At 38.0% G+C, this 19,550-nt stretch overlaps 1 long non-coding RNA gene across 1 annotated transcript in view; it reads left to right on the top strand.

Annotated features, from left to right (window-relative positions):
- The window catches only part of LOC134484354 (uncharacterized), an 853,788-nt gene that overhangs the window by 776,523 nt on the left and 57,715 nt on the right, over window positions 1–19,550 (top strand). The window lies entirely within an intron of this gene.

Below are 19,550 nucleotides of genomic sequence, written 5' to 3'. Positions count from 1 at the left end.
CAAATTTTCTGCTGCAAGAAAGCTGCCTGGTGGACTCAAGACACAGGCCCACAGGAACAGCTGAAGACCTGTAGAGAGGAAAAACTACACGCCCGAAAGCAGAACACTCTGTCCCCATAACTGACTGAAAGAGAGGAAAACAGGTCTACAGCACTCCTGACACACAGGCTTATAGGACAGTCTAGCCACTGTCAGAAATAGCAGAACAAAGTAACACTAGAGATAATCTGATGGCGAGAGGCAAGCGCAGGAACCCAAGCAACAGAAACCAAGACTACATGCCATCATCGGAGCCCAATTCTCCCACCAAAACAAACATGGAATATCCAAACACACCAGAAAAGCAAGATCTAGTTTCAAAATCATATTTGATCATGATGCTGGAGGACTTCAGGAAAGACCTGAACACACTTAGGGAAGCACAGGAAAACATTAATAAACAAGTAAAAGCCTACAGAGAGGAATCGCAAAAATCCCTGAAAGAATTCCAGGAAAACACAATCAAACAGTTGAAGGAATTAAAAATGGAAATAGAAGCAATCAAGAAAGAACACATGGAAACAACCCTGGATATAGAAAACCAAAAGAAGAGACAAGGAGCTGTAGATACAAGCTTCACCAACAGAATACAAGAGATGGAAGAGAGAATCTCAGGAGCAGAAGATTCCATAGAAATCATTGACTCAACTGTCAAAGATAATGTAAAGCGGAAAAAGCTACTGGCCCAAAACATACAGGAAATCCAGGACTCAATGAGAAGATCAAACCTAAGGATAATAGGTATAGAAGAGAGTGAAGATTCCCAGCTCAAAGGACCAGTAAATATCTTCAACAAAATCATAGAAGAAAACTTCCCTAACCTAAAAAAAGAGATACCCATAGACATACAGGAAGCCTACAGAACTCCAAATAGATTGGACCAGAAAAGAAACACCTCCCGTCACATAATTGTCAAAACACCAAACGCACAAAATAAAGAAAGAATATTAAAAGCAGTAAGGGAAAAAGGTCAAGTAACATATAAACGCAGACCTATCAGAATCACACCAGACTTCTCGCCAGAAACTATGAAGGCCAGAAGATCCTGGACTGATGTTATACAGACCCTAAGAGAACACAAATGCCAGCCCAGATTACTGTATCCAGCAAAACTCTCAATTAACATTGATGGAGAAACCAAGATATTCCATGACAAAACCAAATTTACACAATATCTTTCTACAAATCCAGCACTACAAAGGATAATAAATGGTAAAGCCCAACATAAGGAGGCAAGCTATAACCTAGAAGAAGCAAGAAACTAATCGTCTTGGCAACAAAACAAAGAGAATGAAAGCACACAAACATAACCTCACATCAAATATGAATATAACGGGAAGCAATAATCACTATTCCTTAATATCTCTCAATATCAATGGCCTCAACTCCCCAATAAAAAGACATAGATTAACAAACTGGATACGCAACGAGGACCCTGCATTCTGCTGCCTACAGGAAACACACCTCAGAGACAAAGACAGACACTACCTCAGAGTGAAAGGCTGGAAAACAACTTTCCAAGCAAATGGTCAGAAGAAGCAAGCTGGAGTAGCCATTCTAATATCAAATAAAATCAATTTCCAACTAAAAGTCATCAAAAAAGATAAGGAAGGACACTTCATATTCATCAAAGGAAAAATCCACCAAGATGAACTCTCAATCCTAAATATCTATGCCCCAAATACAAGGGCACCTACATATGTAAAAGAAACCTTACTAAAGCTCAAAACACACATTGCACCTCACACAATAATAGTGGGAGATTTCAACACCCCACTCTCATCAATGGACAGATCATGGAAACAGAAATTAAACAGTGATGTAGACAGACTAAGAGAAGTCATGAGCCAATTGGACTTAACGGATATTTATAGAACATTCTATCCTAAAGCAAAAGGATATACCTTCTTCTCAGCTCCTCATGGTACTTTCTCCAAAATTGACCATATAATTGTCAAAAAACGGGCCTCAACAGGTACAGAAAGATAGAAATAATCCCATGCGTGCTATCGGACCACCACGGCCTAAAACTGGTCTTCAATAACAATAAGGGAAGAATGCCCACATATAGGTGGAAATTGAACAATGCTCTACTCAATGATAACCTGGTCAAGGAAGAAATAAAGAAAGAAATTAAAAACTTTTTAGAATTTAATGAAAATGAAGATACAACATACTCAAACTTATGGGACACAATGAAAGCTGTGCTAAGAGGAAAACTCATAGCGCTGAGTGCCTGCAGAAAGAAACAGGAAAGAGCATATGTCAGCAGCTTGACAGCACACCTAAAAGCTCTAGAACAAAAAGAAGCAAATACACCCAGGAGGAGTAGAAGGCAGGAAATAATCAAACTCAGAGCTGAAATCAACCAAGTAGAAACAAAAAGGACCATAGAAAGAATCAACAGAACCAAAAGTTGGTTCTTTGAGAAAATCAACAAGATAGATAAACCCTTAGCCAGACTAACGAGAGGACACAGAGAGTGTGTCCAAATTAACAAAATCAGAAATGAAAAGGGAGACATAACTACCGATTCGGAGGAAATTCCAAAAATCATCAGATCTTACTATAAAAACCTATATTCAACAAAATTTGAAAATCTTCAGGAAATGGACAATTTCCTAGACAGATACCAGGTATCGAAGTTAAATCAGGAACCGATAAACCAGTTAAACAACCCCATAACTCCTAAGGAAATAGAAGCAGTTATTAAAGGTCTCCCAACCAAAAAGAGCCCAGGTTCAGACGGGTTTAGTGCAGAATTCTATCAAACCTTCATAGAAGACCTCATACCAATATTATCCAAACTATTCCACAAAATTGAAACAGATGGAGCCCTACCGAATTCCTTCTATGAAGCCACAATTACTCTTATACCTAAACCACACAAAGACACAACAAAGAAAGAGAACTTCAGACCAATTTCCCTTATGAATATCGACGCAAAAATACTCAATAAAATTCTGGCAAACCGAATTCAAGAGCACATCAAAACAATCATCCACCATGATCAAGTAGGCTTCATCCCAGGCATGCAGGGATGGTTTAATATATGGAAAACCATCAACGTGATCCATTATATAAACAAACTGAAAGAACAGAACCACATGATCATTTCATTAGATGCTGAGAAAGCATTTGACAAAATTCAACACCCCTTCATGATAAAAGTCCTGGAAAGAATAGGAATTCAAGGCCCATACCTAAACATAGTAAAAGCCATATATAGCAAACCAGTAGCTAACATTAAACTAAATGGAGAGAAACTTGAAGCAATCCCACTAAAATCAGGGACTAGACAAGGCTGCCCACTCTCTCCCTACTTATTCAATATAGTTCTTGAAGTTCTAGCCAGAGCAATCAGACAACAAAAGGAGATCAAAGGGATACAGATCGGAAAAGAAGAGGTCAAAATATCACTATTTGCAGATGACATGATAGTATATTTAAGTGATCCCAAAAGTTCCACCAGAGAACTACTAAAGCTGATAAACAACTTCAGCAAAGTGGCTGGGTATAAAATTAACTCAAATAAATCAGTTGCCTTCCTCTATACAAAAGAGAAACAAGCCGAGAAAGAAATTAGGGAAACGACACCCTTCATAATAGACCCAAATAATATAAAGTACCTCGGTGTGACTTTAACCAAGCAAGTAAAAGATCTGTACAATAAGAACTTCAAGACACTGAGGAAAGAAATTGAAGAAGACCTCAGAAGATGGAAAGATCTCCCATGCTCATGGATTGGCAGGATTAATATGGTAAAAATGGCCATTTTACCAAAAGCAATCTACAGATTCAATGCAATCCCCATCAAAATACCAATCCAATTCTTCAAAGAGTTAGACAGAACAATTTGCAAATTCATCTGGAATAACAAAAAACCCAGGATAGCTAAAGCTATCCTCAACAATAAAAGGACTTCAGGGGGAATCACTATCCCTGAACTCAAGCAGTATTACAGAGCAATAGTGATAAAAACTGCATGGTATTGGTACAGAGACAGACAGATAGACCAATGGAATAGAATTGAAGACCCAGAAATGAACCCACACACCTATGGTCACTTGATTTTTGACAAAGGAGCCAAAACCATCCAATGGAAAAAAGATAGTATTTTCAGCAAATGGTGCTGGTTCAACTGGAGGGCAACATGTAGAAGAATGCAGATCGATCCATCCTTATCACCCTGTACAAAGCTTAAGTCCAAGTGGATCAAGGACCTCCACATCAAACCAGACACACTCAAACTAATAGAAGAAAAACTAGGGAAGCATCTGGAACACATGGGCACTGGAAAAAATTTCCTGAACAAAACACCAATGGCTTATGCTCTAAGATCAAGAATCGACAAATGGGATCTCATAAAACTGCAAAGCTTCTGTAAGGGAAAGGACACTGTGGTTAGGACAAAACGGCAACCAACAGATTGGGAAAAGATCTTTACCAATCCTACAACAGATAGAGGCCTTATTTCCAAAATATACAAAGAACTCAAGAAGTTAGACCGCAGGGAAACAAATAACCCTATTAAAAAATGGGGTTCAGAGCTAAACAAAGAATTCACAGCTGAGGAATGCCGAATGGCTGAGAAACACCTAAAGAAATGTTCAACATCTTTAGTCATAAGGGAAATGCAAATCAAAACAACCCTGAGATTTCACCTCACACCAGTGCGATTGGCTAAGATCAAAAACTCAGGTGACAGCAGATGCTGGCGAGGATGTGGAGAAAGAGGAATACTCCTCCATTGTTGGTGGGATTGCAGACTGGTAAAACCATTCTGGAAATCAGTCTGGAGGTTCCTCAGAAAATTGGACATTGAACTGCCTGATGATCCAGCTATACCTCTCTTGGGCATATACCCAAAAGATGCCCCAACATATAAAAGAGACACGTGCTCCACTATGTTCATCGCAGCCTTATTTATAATAGCCAGAAGCTGGAAAGAACCCAGATGCCCTTCAACAGAGGAATGGATACAGAAAATGTGGTACATCTACACAATGGAATATTACTCAGCTATCAAAAACAACGAGTTTATGAAGTTCGTAGGCAAATGGTTGGAACTGGAAAATATCATCCTGAGTGAGCTAACCCAATCACAGAAAGACATACATGGTATGCACTCATTGATAAGTGGCTATTAGCCCAAATGCTTGAATTACCCTAGATCCCTAGAACAAACGAAACTCAAGACGGATGATCAAAATGTGAATGCTTCACTCCTTCTTTAAATGAGGAAAAAGAATACCCTTGGCAGGGAAGGGAGAGGCAAAGATTAAAACAGAGACTGAAGGAACACCCATTCAGAGCCTGCTCCACATGTGGCCCATACATATACAGCCACCCAATTAGACAAGATGGATGAAGCAAAGAAGTGCAGACCGACAGGAGCCGGATGTAGATCGCTCCTGAGAGACACAGCCAGAATACAGCAAATATAGAGGCGAATGCCAGCAGCAAACCACTGAACTGAGAATAGGTCCCCTATTGAAGGAATCAGAGAAAGAACTGGAAGAGCTTGAAGGGGCTCGAGACTCCAAAAGTACAACAATGCCAAGCAACCAGAGCTTCCAGGGACTAAGCCACTACCTAAAGACTATACATGGACTGACCCTGGACTCTGACCCCATAGGTAGCAATGAATATCCTAGTAAGAGCATCAGTGGAAGGGGAAGCCCTGGGTCCTGCTAAGACTGAACCCACAGTGAACTAGTCTATGGGGGGAGGGTGGCAATGAGGGGAGGGTTGGGAGGGGAACACCTATAAGGAAGGGGAGGGGGGAGGGGGATGTTTGCCCGGAAACCGGGAAAGGGAATAACACTCGAAATGTATATAAGAAATACTCAAGTTAATAAAAAAAAAAGAATAAAAAAAAAAGATATTTGCCCAAGCCCCCCAGTTAGGAATTAGAGCAACCAAGGGAATGAATATGCATAAAAGATTGAACTTCAAAATCCACACTACCAAATGGATAACAGTGCTAGAATTCACTTCAAGGACTTGTGATCATTTCTGTTGTACTAATATTCTTTGTAAGCTTGCCAAATGCCCTGAGTACTACCCAATGTCACAGTGTTAAAATCTAGGTAAACAATAGAGAACCAATCAGATAGGGTGTTGTGGTTTCATTCTATGTTACAGAGCTGTGTTTGAGAAAGCACAGAAGTACAGTGAGCAAGAATAATGCAATGTGTTTATCAGAAGATATACCCATTTCCTGCTTCCTTGTCCTAATCACCACATCCACTGAGTGCCAAGCCAGGAACTTGCCAGTCACACTAACAGCCACAGCATTGGTTCAGGCAGTGTGGAGTCAGCTCCAATATGAAAGTAAGTCCTCCCTCTGCAAGGGAATACATTATCTCTCAATAAGGGGAAAATAGAGACATTAATGCTATTTCAAGTTGGAAATGATTTAGCTAGTATGTTTAATTTGCCTAGCATTATGATCTTTGTACATTTTTATTTCATTTCTAACGTATATGTAATGGGGGCTCTGTGCTTGCCGTTATCTGCATGTGATATGAGAAGACAACTTTGTGCAGTCTGTGTTCACCTCCATTTTAAGTGGGGAGGGAGATACATACATACATGTGTGTGTGTGAGTTTGTGTGAGATATATATATATATATATATATATCAAGTTCCAGAAGAATATATATATATATATATATATATATATATATCAAGTTCCAGAAGAATATATATATATATATATATATATATATATATATATATATTCCTGGATTTGCAGACAGTTGTAAGCTGCCATGTGAGTCCTAGGAAATAAACCCGGATCCTCTGGAAGAACAGACATTGCTCTTAACATCGAGCCATCAGTCTAGCCCCAACAAAATACATTTTAAAGGTAGTATTGGAAAAAATTAGGAAGTTGGCTATTGTGCTAATAAATAAGACATGTCATCTATATACCTCTTAGAATCCAGTGGACAAAAAATGTCCACACATTTCACATACACATGTTGGGGATTTACAACAAAGTCTTGAGCATGCTAAGCATATCCTTATACTCAGCTATGCTGTGGAGTCTTCAGTGATACTCTGAATAGTATGCAGTATATGGTTTTCATTGAAACGTTGAAAGAATATTTGTTTTGTACAGTAAAATAGTGCTTCTGTTCTATTTAGTGGAAAAGAAAAGAAAAAATTTATCATCACCTAGTATTTTACTGACACATAGCATTTGCATTTGAGTCAGGCAGGCTTCTCAGTGCTTAGTACATATTTTTAATGGCTTTGAAGGATATCCTAGAGCATATATTCTTTAAAGGCAATTTTTTTACCTGTTTACACAAGGGGAATCAACACTTACCAAATAAAGTGAAATATTATCACCTACTCAACATATTTAATCTCTGGTACAGAAAGACTAAAGCAAAGTAAAGTGATACAAAGTGTAGAAACTTCTGGGTGGTTCTTCTTGTCCCTGACACTTACACACACACTATTCTGTTTCCTATATCAAGAACTTCACAGCTGGGTGTGGGTGCATAGCTCAGTAATCCCAGCACTTGAGAGCCTGAGTCAGGAGGATTTTGAGTTTGAGGACAGCCAAATCTACACACCAAGACCCTGTCTCAAACACCTCCCCACCCAAGTCTTCCTCCTCAAACAAACACAACTCAAAAGATTCTAATTGTTTTTTTTCTAATCTCCCACCTAATTTTGCATTGCCTACAGTAAGGTTTAATTACCTTCCTCTTTCAATTTAACCAAGTCCTCTGCAAGAAAGAATTTTAAAGAAGCATTTGAGTGAAAAGCCCTCATGTGTCAAGAGCTGAAACATGGTCTTGGGATAATAGACAGAGTGGGCCTGGCTTACTTTGCTCCCTTATGAACTGTGCTACCCTGAAAGAGGCACTCATCTATATTATAAGTTTATAAATGTGAAATACCCGTCTTTTGCTACCTGTAAGATTTACCTTCTGTGTAAGACTCCTGTTTCTGAGTTTGGTTGGTTGAGCTCCGTGGTGTGACACAAGCATGTAGAAAACACAAGTGAAATACCAGAGAATGTCTCTCTCTTCCTTTAATATTTTTATGAATGTGAACGTTGAGCTTGGATGTATGTCTGCACCATGTGTGAGCCTGATGTCCTTAGAGGTCAGAAGAGGATAAGGAACCTTCTGGAACTGGAGTTCTAGGTAGCTGTGAACTACCATATGGATGCTGGGAATTAAACCTGGTTCCTCTAGAAGAACAACCAGCCATCTAAACACTGACCCAATCCCAGAAAGGAGCTTTGTCTTGTTTTTAGCACACTTCTGGCGAACTTCAGTAGATCAGAGGTTGCTTCAGTTCTCATCTGTCACTCTGCAGAGCAATTTGTAAGCACAGGTGCCACTCTGCTAGATGATTAATTTGGAATTTAGTCATTTCCTTTGGAATTGCTTGTTTTTTAAGGAATTATCATTGTATATTTTTAATCCACCCTTTGTTGTATTTCCTCTTAGTTTTTTTAATTTGTTGAGTTCTTTACATATTAGGTAGAATTCATCTAGTAGTTTTTAAAATCTGGAAGTTTTTATAAATAAATATTACCCGAGACATGCTGTGGAGACCCATGCCTTTAATCCCAGCGCTAGGGAAGCAGAAGCAGGTGTATCCCTGAGTTTCAAATCATTCTGGTCTACAGAGAATTCCAGGTTGGCCAGGGCTACAGAAAGAAGCTTCTGCTGCAGCTTTTCTCCTAACATGGCCTTTAACAGGCAAAGTTTAATTTATCAATATTTCCTTGTATGAATGACTCTTTTCCAAGGCCTTGTTCTTAAGATTTCTTTTCTTTTCTTTTCTTTTCTTTCTTTTTTTTTCTTTTTTTTTCTATCTCGGTCTTAACATTTTTATTGGTGTCCTATTTTCTTGTTTTACAGGTAAGTCCATAATCTATTTTGATTGAATTCCCATGTAAGTTCTGAAATAGTCAAAGTTTCTGTTAGATCTCTGACTGTCAGTTTTGAGTAACACTACTGTTATTGCAAAGAGCTGTCTCTGCTCTATTGAATGTCTGCTTTAAAATTCAATTAGGCATTTGGGGGGCAGTGGGGCCCATTCCCAGATTCTCCCTTTGTGTTTCTTTTTTGCCAATACTGGAAAATGTGTATTAAATCTCAATTTGGTAAGAAGATTCCCCATGCCTTACTATTCGTTTCCAGGTTGTTTTGCCTCTTTTAATTTCTTTGCATTCTTTTCCTAGTTTTAGAATTATATTATATTTAGAATTATATATATATATATATATATATATATATATATATATATATATGTTTTTTCCATTTATTATTATTTTTTTAACTTAATACACTTTACATCCTGCCCACTGCCACCTCCTCATCACCCCTCCCACATTCCTTCTCTGAATTCCCCAATCCCTTTTCCTCTGACAATTAGGGTTCCTCCTGGATTTCCCCCTACCCTTACACGTCAAGTGTCTAAAAGGCTAGGCATATCCACTGCCCCTGAAACCAGACATGGGAGCCCTGTTAGAAAATATCCCCCATGCAGGCTACAGCTTTTGGGAACACCCACCCCAAGTTATTCAGGCCTGATATGAAATCCAGGCTGCATTTGTGCAGGGAGGCCAAGGTCTAACCTGTGTATGTTCTTTCATTGGTGGTTCAGTCTGTGGGAGCTTCAAAGTTCCAAGTTAATTGCTTCTGTTGGTCTTTTTATGGTGTGCCAGTCCCCTCTTGGTCACCAAATCCTTCCTTCTAATTCTTACATAAGAGTCCTCAAGTTCTGCCTGCTGTTTGTCTGTGGGTACCTACATATGTCTGAGTCAGCTGCTCGTTGGAGCCTCTCTGGCGACAGCCATGCTAGATTCCTGTCTGTAAGCATAACAGAGCATCATGAATGGTGTTAGGGATTAGTGTTTGCCCATGGGATGCATCTCTCGTTGGGCCAGTTATTGGTTGGCCATTCTATAAGTCTTTGATCCATCCCCTGTCCCTGCATTTCTTGAAGACAGGAAAGATTTTGGGTCAAGTTTCTTGGATGGGATGGTGTCTCTGTTGTTCCACTGAGGTTCCTGCCTTGGCTACAGGAGGTGGCCTCTTTGGGTACCATATCCCCAATGCTGTGAGTAACAGCTAAGGATGCTTCCATTGATCTTGGGGACCTCCCTTATCCCAGGTCTTTCTCATCTTAGAGTTGCCCATGCCTACCCCTGTCAATTGCAGTTTTCCACTCATTCTCCTGTCCTTTTGGCCATCCCTCCTTCTCCTCCCCACACCTGTTCCTGAATTCCCCCCCCCCCATTTCCCTTCTTATCCCCTCTTCCACCCAGTTCCCTCCCTCCATCTGACTCTAATGACATTTTTATTCCCCCTCTATGTGAGTTCCAAGCATTCTCCATTGTGCCTTCCTTCTTGTTTAACTTCTTTGGGTTTGTGGAATGTACCATGAGTATCCTGTATTTTATGGCTAATATCATTTATTAGTGAATACATACCTGGCATGTCGTTTTGGGATTGGGATACATCAATTAGGATGATACTCTCCGCCCATTTGCCAGCAAAATTCATGATGTCTTTTTTTTTTCAATAATTGAATAGTATTCCATTCTGTAGATGTACCACATCTTCTGTATCCATGCCTCAGCTGAGGGTCATCTAGGTTCTTTTAGCTTCTGACTATCATGAATAAAATTGAGCAAGTGTTTGTGGGATGGTGGAGAATCTTTTGTTTATATGCTCAGGAGTGGTATAGCTATGTCTTGAGTTAGAACTATTCCCATTTTTCTGAGAAACTTCCAAAAGGCACTACCAACAGCAAAGGAGGAATGTTCCCATTATCCACATCCCCACCAGCTGTGTTTTTATTGATGTGAAGGTCAAGTCCAGATCTCACACAGGCAGAGCATTGCTCTACCACAGTACTGCTCCCTTAGCCTCTATGTATGGTTTAACATAATTTCCCGGAATTATCGTAGACATATTTTAATGGTACTCCATACTCCAAGAATTCCTTTTCACTTTAAATGTCAAAGGGGATCAGGGAAGCATTCTGTGAGGTACAAAAGTGTGTAAATAGAATTGCTATTTCCCTTTTCCTCTTTTATTCTTAGTACTGGTTAGCCCCATTCTATTTCCAATTACGTAAGTGTACAAGTCTCCTGTAAACATAAGTTTGGGAAGAGACAGAGTCTGGATTCCAACTCAAATCTAAACCATTTATTTTTTTACCTCCTGTCTCTAGGATTGTATTATCTTTAACTGTGAATGAAACTGAGAATGGATGCTTTTCATAGTTCAAGATGAAAATTGTCATAACCTAAGGAGTACCATGTGCAATCATATGTGCACATAAACTTACTGATGACCAGTGACAGAGCACCCATACTTCTGACAGATGAGAAAGTTGTGTCCTGTAACTAATGGGCATTGAGAATATGGTCAGTCCAAATGGATTTCTTGCACTTAGACGACCACAAATCATAGCTTTTGCACTGGGGAGAACCAGCTGCTGGAAGTCATGATCTCATGACCGCTGGAGCTGTGCCCACTATTGCTGCCTGTCATTATGAGAATGTCAAGCAGCATATAACTAGTCAGAATACAGGCTATAATTTCCTCTGAGGTCATACAGATTTACATTATTATATGTTGCAGATTTTCTGTCTATTTATTTCTCAGAGAACAGTAGTAATCTCAAAAATCAGTAGTTTGATCTGGGGGACTATAGGACAAAATCCAATTTTTTTTTAGGTGAAAACCTTATGCATAATTCAGCTTACTCCAAAGCTTGGACTTTGAAAACAATGTCTGCCCCATTTTACTTTTCATCTAAATTTGGGTTGAAAAGTGTTTATTATCAGAGTGGGTGACTTTTGAGAGACTAGACACCCTTCACATGCAGACCCTTTAAGTACCCTTCAAAAAGAGATGGATAGCTATTTGGTGCTCTGGTTTCCTACCTTTCACTTCTCTCCCTTCTTATTTCACTTTCATTCCTATCATGGCTATGGCTCCGCAGCTCTTATGAAATTTATATTTATTTTAAACTCAATAGATGTCAGTTCTATAAATTAGTTCCATATATTATGCTTCAAATTTGGCATATGTGTAACAGAGAGACTCCTCTGGTAGAATAGCAATGATTTGATTTACTGTGATTCTTACCATTACTGAAGTGGACTAGCAGGGTAACCCAAGGAAGAATAAGGTGTAATTGCTTGACTAAAGTGGTGGTCGCATCCTTCCAGGACATCCTCTCAATACCAAAGAAGGAGGAGGACTTAAAGGAGGAATATTCTTTATTAGGGAAATAGGGAAGATAAAAAAATGAGACCAAAATGTAGCATGGGTGCATCATTGGAATCTGAGGTAAAATATTACCTACTCTGGAATAGTCTCTGAAGATATTTAAAAGCCAGTACATCTACATTTGTTTCTCCTACAAGTTTCATAGACTAAATGGGCTTAGAAAGAGGAAGCTGCTAACACCATCTTAACAATTGTATTATAAAGACAAGGCAAAATTATAGAAATACAGGAAGATTAGTATACTGTGTTTTGTTTCAGTATTAATTTACTTTCTTCTGACAACAATTTATATTTATTTCTTCAGTAACTAATAAAGAGCATCTGCTTTCAGTAATAAGACTTGATACTACTTATGCTCACTAGACTAACACCAGCGTGTGACTTACTGAATATATGCCTGTTATTCTGTGCAAGTCCTCACTTACTAGTAAGCTGGTTAATTTATTATTATTATTATTATTATTATTATTATTATTATTATTATATTTCAATTATGAGAAATGAAATAAAATGTGTGGATTACATGACTTAACATACACATTTCATTTTAAAGGTTTATAATTTATCATCAAATATCTTGTCTTTTAATCTCTATATTCATCTTATTTTTTAAATATTGAAGACTGGATTTCATTCCATTCCTGAAATTGCTTTATTTTTGCAAACCTTGGTAGATAAATTGTGAGCGGGTTTTAATGACCCATGAAGCTGGTAATACCTACTACTTAGCTGACCTCTGAAAAAATTCAAACATACCTAGATAACAAATTATGTGTTAGACACATAGAATTCAAATTCAGTGTTCTAATATAAATATTTAGACCAATATGCTTCTGATGAAAATTCTTATGACTTTTCAGGACTTTATTTCTGTGAAGAAACAATATCATCACAGCAATTCTCATAAAGGAAAACATTTAATTGGGGCTGGCTTACAGTTTCAGAAGTTTAATCCATTTTCATGGTGTGAAGCATGACAGAGTACAGTCAGACTGACACTGAGAAGGAGCTGAGAGTTCTACACCTTGATACACTAGGAACATAAGGAAACTGTATATTACACTGGGCCTGGAATGAACATATTAGACCTAAAAGCCTGTCTCTTCCACCAAGGACACACCTCTTAATAGTGCCACTCTCTTTGGACCCAGGTTTCAGTCTGTTGGGCCAAACCTATTCAAATAACCACAGTGATTATAATTTAAACCTGAAGATTGTTTCCTATACAAACAGAGACTTTCTGTTCTGTTCTTTCTTTTCTTCCTCCTCTCCCACCTTTTTCCTTCTTCCTCAACTTCCTCTATTTTCTCCTTTTTTTGATAGATCCAATTAGGATCACATGCCTTTACCTCCTACTAACTGTCTAAAAAAACGCTAAGTAAGTGATATGCTGGTGTATATTTATTTAATAAACCAGCTCTGGTGTGGGAGTATAGATTGAGAACACTGGGTTGTAGTGTTTCTTGATTTCTTTGATATAAATTTTTCCATCAGACCCAGTTTTTGCCACTGACTGTTGCATGTGGAGTTGAAAGAAGATGTGCAGTGGAGCAGCAATACACAGTATCATGCAGATAGAATGTATGCAACCTGGGAAGGGTAGAGAACAACACAGTTTACACCAGGAAGAAGTGATAAATTGTGAGTGTCTATTATTTTAACATATACCTAGGTGTAAGTTTATATGTCTTACCATTTAATAATGATTGTGTCAGCAAACAGTTATGTATCTTATGAGATAAGACATACTGAATCCAGTTGTTCTAGACCTGCAAGGTATCAGTTCTTTCTGACTGTGCAATTCTGGTGTCAGTAAATGTGTGAGCATTTATTTGACTAAAATAATGATCCTAAGGACCAAGAAGGCATTCAGAAATCAAGGCCTATGTCTCTTCCAATGTTATTTCAAATGGTTACAAACTATCTTGTGTGTTGTCTTATGTCTTATAAACCCTATATAAACAACATTTTTTTTTTCTTTTTTTCGGAGCTGGAGACCGAACCCAGGGCCTTGCACTTCCTAGTCAAGTGTTCTACCGCTGAGCTAAATCCCCAACCCCAACAACAATTTTTTAAACATAACACAGTTTTATACCTTAAACCTTTTCAAAAATGTCTTCAACCTTGAATGACATCACTTTATCCTCCTAGCATTCACACTATTGTATATTTCTTTTTCTAGAAATATCACAAATGCTGCGGGCATCCATTACCTTCTGTGGGAAACTCCCATTCTCCTTGATGTTTTTGCAGCTCTTTGTAGTTCATTTGAACTCAGCTTCACTTATGTAGCAAACGTCTGTTACTCAGCAAATTATCAGTTACCCTTGTATCATTCCATACTCAACTCATTAATAACTTTAAGATGATCTGTAAATACTTGTTTAATAGGACAAATTGTGGAGAATGCATGAGACAGTATGAGAAACTGACCAAAATTTAAAACTTTTTGAGGTTAGATGATGTGATCATTATTTTTCCTGGTAACGCAGAACCAGTTTATTGGATATCTAGCCATATCTTGAAACTGGAGAACATCATGGGGACTCAAGAAGTTACCAGAGGAGGATTTCAGAGAACAAATGGCACTCAAAACCAAAAAGTTCAAATTGTATAACTATGTTTACAAATTATTTTTATTCTGATTTGATGTGCTTTATTGTGTTCTCAGAATAAAGCCAAAAGTTTCCAGCATAATGACAGATTAGTCTTTGTATGGGTGATGCCTCAGTTGGGGGAAGCGGGGAGTGAAAGGCATGGATCTCTGTAGCTTGAGGGAAGCTCGGCTCCATGAACATAAAGGGCAAGAAAGTGCCTCATCACAGCCTCTGTTGTGTTCTCAGCGCTTTCTCTGGGGTCCTCTGTGCTCCTGAAGGCTAAGCATTGATGATCCAGTGTGTGAAGGAGGCTCTAAAGTAAAAAAAACACCCCAGGTGCTCTTGGAGAGAAAGTGGTGCAGGATCTTCCTGTGGTTCTGCATTGTTTTTTTCTCCCAATCTTTTACCCTAAGCTGTCACCTAGTATTAGAAGTTTAAATTTCATGTTTAGACATCCAAAGAGTACACTGAAATGTTGCAGACCCCTAGTAAACATTTGTATAATTTTGTTTATGGTTAGTTCAATGATTGTAATGGCACATCAAAGAAGTCATATTTCTTATTAACCATTGTTTCATAATGATTCTTTTAAGGATGTTTATTTTAACAGTTTGATTTCTTTCTGGTGTTATGAAGAATCTACCTTTACTAAGGAACTATAATTCAACCTAGTAATTTTTTCTTTCCTTTTGCTTTTCTCTCCTCTTTCTCCACAATGAGGTCACTCTGACACCATGGTGTTCTCTTACCTGCGGTCTTCTTTTGTATTATCAGTTCCTGCTATGCCCTCATCTGCGATCTCAAGATGGACTGGGGTCTCTTTGATAAGAATGCAGGAGAAAACACTTTCCTCTGGGAATAAATTATATACCCTCAAAAAGCATGTATGGAATATTCACACTTATCTTAGATATATCTGCAGTTAGGTTATACAGCAGTACTGACACAGGTCTAGTTAACTAATATGATTACAAAACAATTATCCCAGATGCCAATCTAGTCCCCAAAACACCTTATCTTGTTTTTCTACTGTTTAGTAAATGCAGTGGGACATTTGTTAGAAGTGAGTACCAACCCAATCAGAGTGGGAGAAAAATATATATGTTATATATTGTATATAATATATTTTATATATAATATAATATTTTATGATTTTACTGGTATATTAGAGTTACAGGACTATGAGATGCTGAATTTTAAATTAAAAGAAAAGATCCTTACACAGATGATTTAGTAAAGGTAAATGTGGTGATTAGATCTTGAAAACATTAAGCCAAGAACTGGGAATCTAGCTGTCTGTATCCAATCCCAGCTGTACAACAACTAGGCCATTCAGACAGAGAAGTCCATAGAAGATTATTAAAGTAAGGATGTTAGACTACATTAGCTCTTTATATTTTTATTGGCCTAAAGTTCTCTTTGGATAGCATAGATATATAGTTAATAATTTTTAAGATTTTTATATTTATTTCATGTATATGACTACATTGTAGCTGTCTTCAGACACAGCAGAAGAGGGCATCAGATCCCCTTACAGATGGTTGTGAGCCACCATGTGGTTGCTGGGATTTGAACTCAGGACCTCTTGAAGAGCAGTCAGTGTTTTTAACTGCTGAACCATCTCTCTAAGCCTGAGTTAATGTTTTGATCTATATCAAAATGTCACCATTATGTCAGATTTGTGTTTTGAAAAGTATGTGACTGTGGGGTGCTGGGTAGAGAAAGTTGCATGCGAGGACTGGAGCAGCATGCGTGAGCAGAATGCTGTATGCATAGGGGCCTCGGGTGAACCCTTGCAGGGAAGCAGTGATCCTGACATGAGAATTTAGGAAACATCACTGTTCATTGAATATACTTTTTATAATTCTAAAATAAAGGGAAATAAAGGGCAGGGCCAGGTGACAGCAGGCAGGCACAATCAGGCACAGGATGGAGATTTCAGTCCCTAGTACCGTTAGAAAGAAAGAAAGAAAGCAGGGTCAGGTAAAGCTGCTTCATATTCACCACATGTGTGCTTCTTATTACTCTTGTGCTGTTTGGTAAAAAATGGGACACATTTGTTTCCTGTGCTGACTGTTTAAGATCAGTGTCTCTATATGAATGTAGTTTGTTTTCTGTCATAGACTTCTCATTTATAGACTTCCATACAGTGAGATTGGCGAATAGATTCTGTCAGTCAGTTTCTTTATTATTACATATTTAATGTGATAGAAAATAAAGTTATACTTTCTTGAAATATAATTGCAAATTTTTAAGAAAAACGTGAAGAAACCAGTGTGCAGTCCAGTTTACCTTCATTCTGAAATTCTGTTACAGTCCTCATTCAAATTCTGCCTGCCTACTCTCAATGGGGAACCTAGGTTCGGTGTGTGTGTAATGAAACTGGGAAGGGGACCACGAAAGGGATAAAATAAGCTGTTAAGCCAGGAGGGCATGGGAGTGAACACCACATGTGACATGAAAATAGAAGAGCAGCCACTGTGTGGCAAGAAGAGGGGTTAGGGCTGGGGGGCAGGAATGAATCTGAAAAATTCAGAATGGAGATTGTGGAGATGCCATACCAAAAACTTTTGCTGATTTTTGCTGGCATAATTTTTTTATTTGAAAGCTAATTGTCAGCTCATTGATAATGTTTAATACTGAATAATCAAAACATTTACAGTTATGGAGTCAAATGGGATGGATAATTACAAATGTTTGTCTCTAGGGAGTGGAAAAAGAAAGCAGTACAAGGGGACTGATTGTAGGTTCTTAACTTTCTAGTGGTGATGAATACACTTGGTTAAAGTTAAAATAGGGTTGGAGGAATGGCTCAGGACCTAAGGAAACCTGCTGATCTTTGAGAGGAACTTGCTCAGTTCCTAGTACCACATGACATCTCACAGCCATCTGCAATTCCAATGCCAGGAACTCATTCTCTTCTCCTAGCTTCTAAAGGGACAAGGTACACACAAGGTACACATATATACATGACAGCAAACACACACATAAAAGAAGAATACTTTTCAACAGTAAATTAAATAAATACTATAGCTTAGTACCTAGGAGTTCTATTTACCAAAATGACACAGCCGTGAAATACACTTTAAAGTGCTAATTTTGCTTAGTAATAAGTAAATTATACGTTCTGGGATCTGTTGGCAGTTGAATTCTTAAGAATCTTGGATAAACTGCATTAGCAGAATACTATGATCAGTGATGCTTCTCGAATCCAAACCTCGATTTATTTTTCAACATCAAAATAAAAGGCAACAGTTATGTGTGGGATGAAGAAATTACAGTCTGCACATTGTGTCTGACACTAATATCTGGGAGAGAGAAGTGTTTGTAGTTGAGACTTCATCGTCTAAATCTTTCAATTAGTATTACTCTGACTACCATTCATTGACAGTGACTCTTTATATTTCTGGGTCAATACATGTGATTAGTAGGCAGTTCTCTTTTTTATAACTTTTTTCATTTTCTCTCATTTTAACATTTTTTTTTGCTTCTTTAATTGTATATTTCTATATTTTCATTAAAAATGTTATGTACTTTTCTAGTTTCCGGTCCATAAGATCCCTAAGCAGTCCCCATCCAATTCTTCTATAACCAACCTTACTGCCCCTTGACATTCCCATAAACTGGGAGTTAATCCTAGGAATGAAACCAAAGGGCTTCTCCTTCCTTAGGTGCCCAACAAGGCCATCCTCTCCTACATAAACAGTTGGAGCACTAGGTCTGTCCATATACATTCTTTGAATATTGGTTTAACCTGAAACTTCTGTTTTGTTGGCATTGTTGTTCTCATGGTGTTGAACCCCCTTCAGTTCTTGTAATCCTTTCTCAAAATCTAACAACAAAAGGTCCATTCTCAGTTGACTGGTTTGCCACTGGCTTTCACTTCTGTATTGGACGTTCTCTACCTGTGTCTCTCAGGAAGCAACTATATCCTGTTCCTGGCCGCATGCACTTCAAAGCTTCAACCCTCTTATCTAGTTTTGGTGGCTGGTATATATATATATATATATATATATATGGTAGATAATATATATATACATATGATAATATAATAGATTATATATATACACACACACATACACATATATATTTTGGTGGCTCCTATAAATGAGATTAGGTATAATTTTGACATTGATTCTTTGGAACAAACAAGCTCAATTATTTAGAATCCACAAATGACAATGCCAAATAGACTCCCTCCTGTTCTTATGAAACTAGTAATGTTGAGGTGTCCCTGGACCTGAAGACATTACTCTCCATGCCCATCCAAATGAATCTCATGTATTGTCTGAAGTAAAACCATGATAAAATATCCAAAACCCTCAAGTCTGGCACTGGGAAAACAGCATGGTAGTTATTAGAGAACTGACATATAATGGGACTACAGAACCACATTCTATGGCACATGTTGTCCTTTGCTTTACTGATGTCTCATAATTTATGATAAAATAAGGATTTGGGAGCTTATCATTTGATGTAGGTACAGAGTATCTACACTGTTATATTCATTCTATAGCTGTGCCACCTTTGTTGACAAAATCATTGCAAAAAATTGAAAAGGAAAACTGAATTTATGAGTACATATTAAGGAATATTATAAAGTCCCCTATCAATGAATGTACAATAA

The sequence above is a fragment of the Rattus norvegicus genome, chromosome Y (assembly GCF_036323735.1).
Source record: "Rattus norvegicus strain BN/NHsdMcwi chromosome Y, GRCr8, whole genome shotgun sequence".
Classification (NCBI taxonomy): Eukaryota; Metazoa; Chordata; class Mammalia; order Rodentia; family Muridae; genus Rattus; species Rattus norvegicus.
The sequence above is the reverse complement of the archived record's forward strand: the minus strand, read 5'-3'. Positions and strand labels throughout refer to the sequence as shown.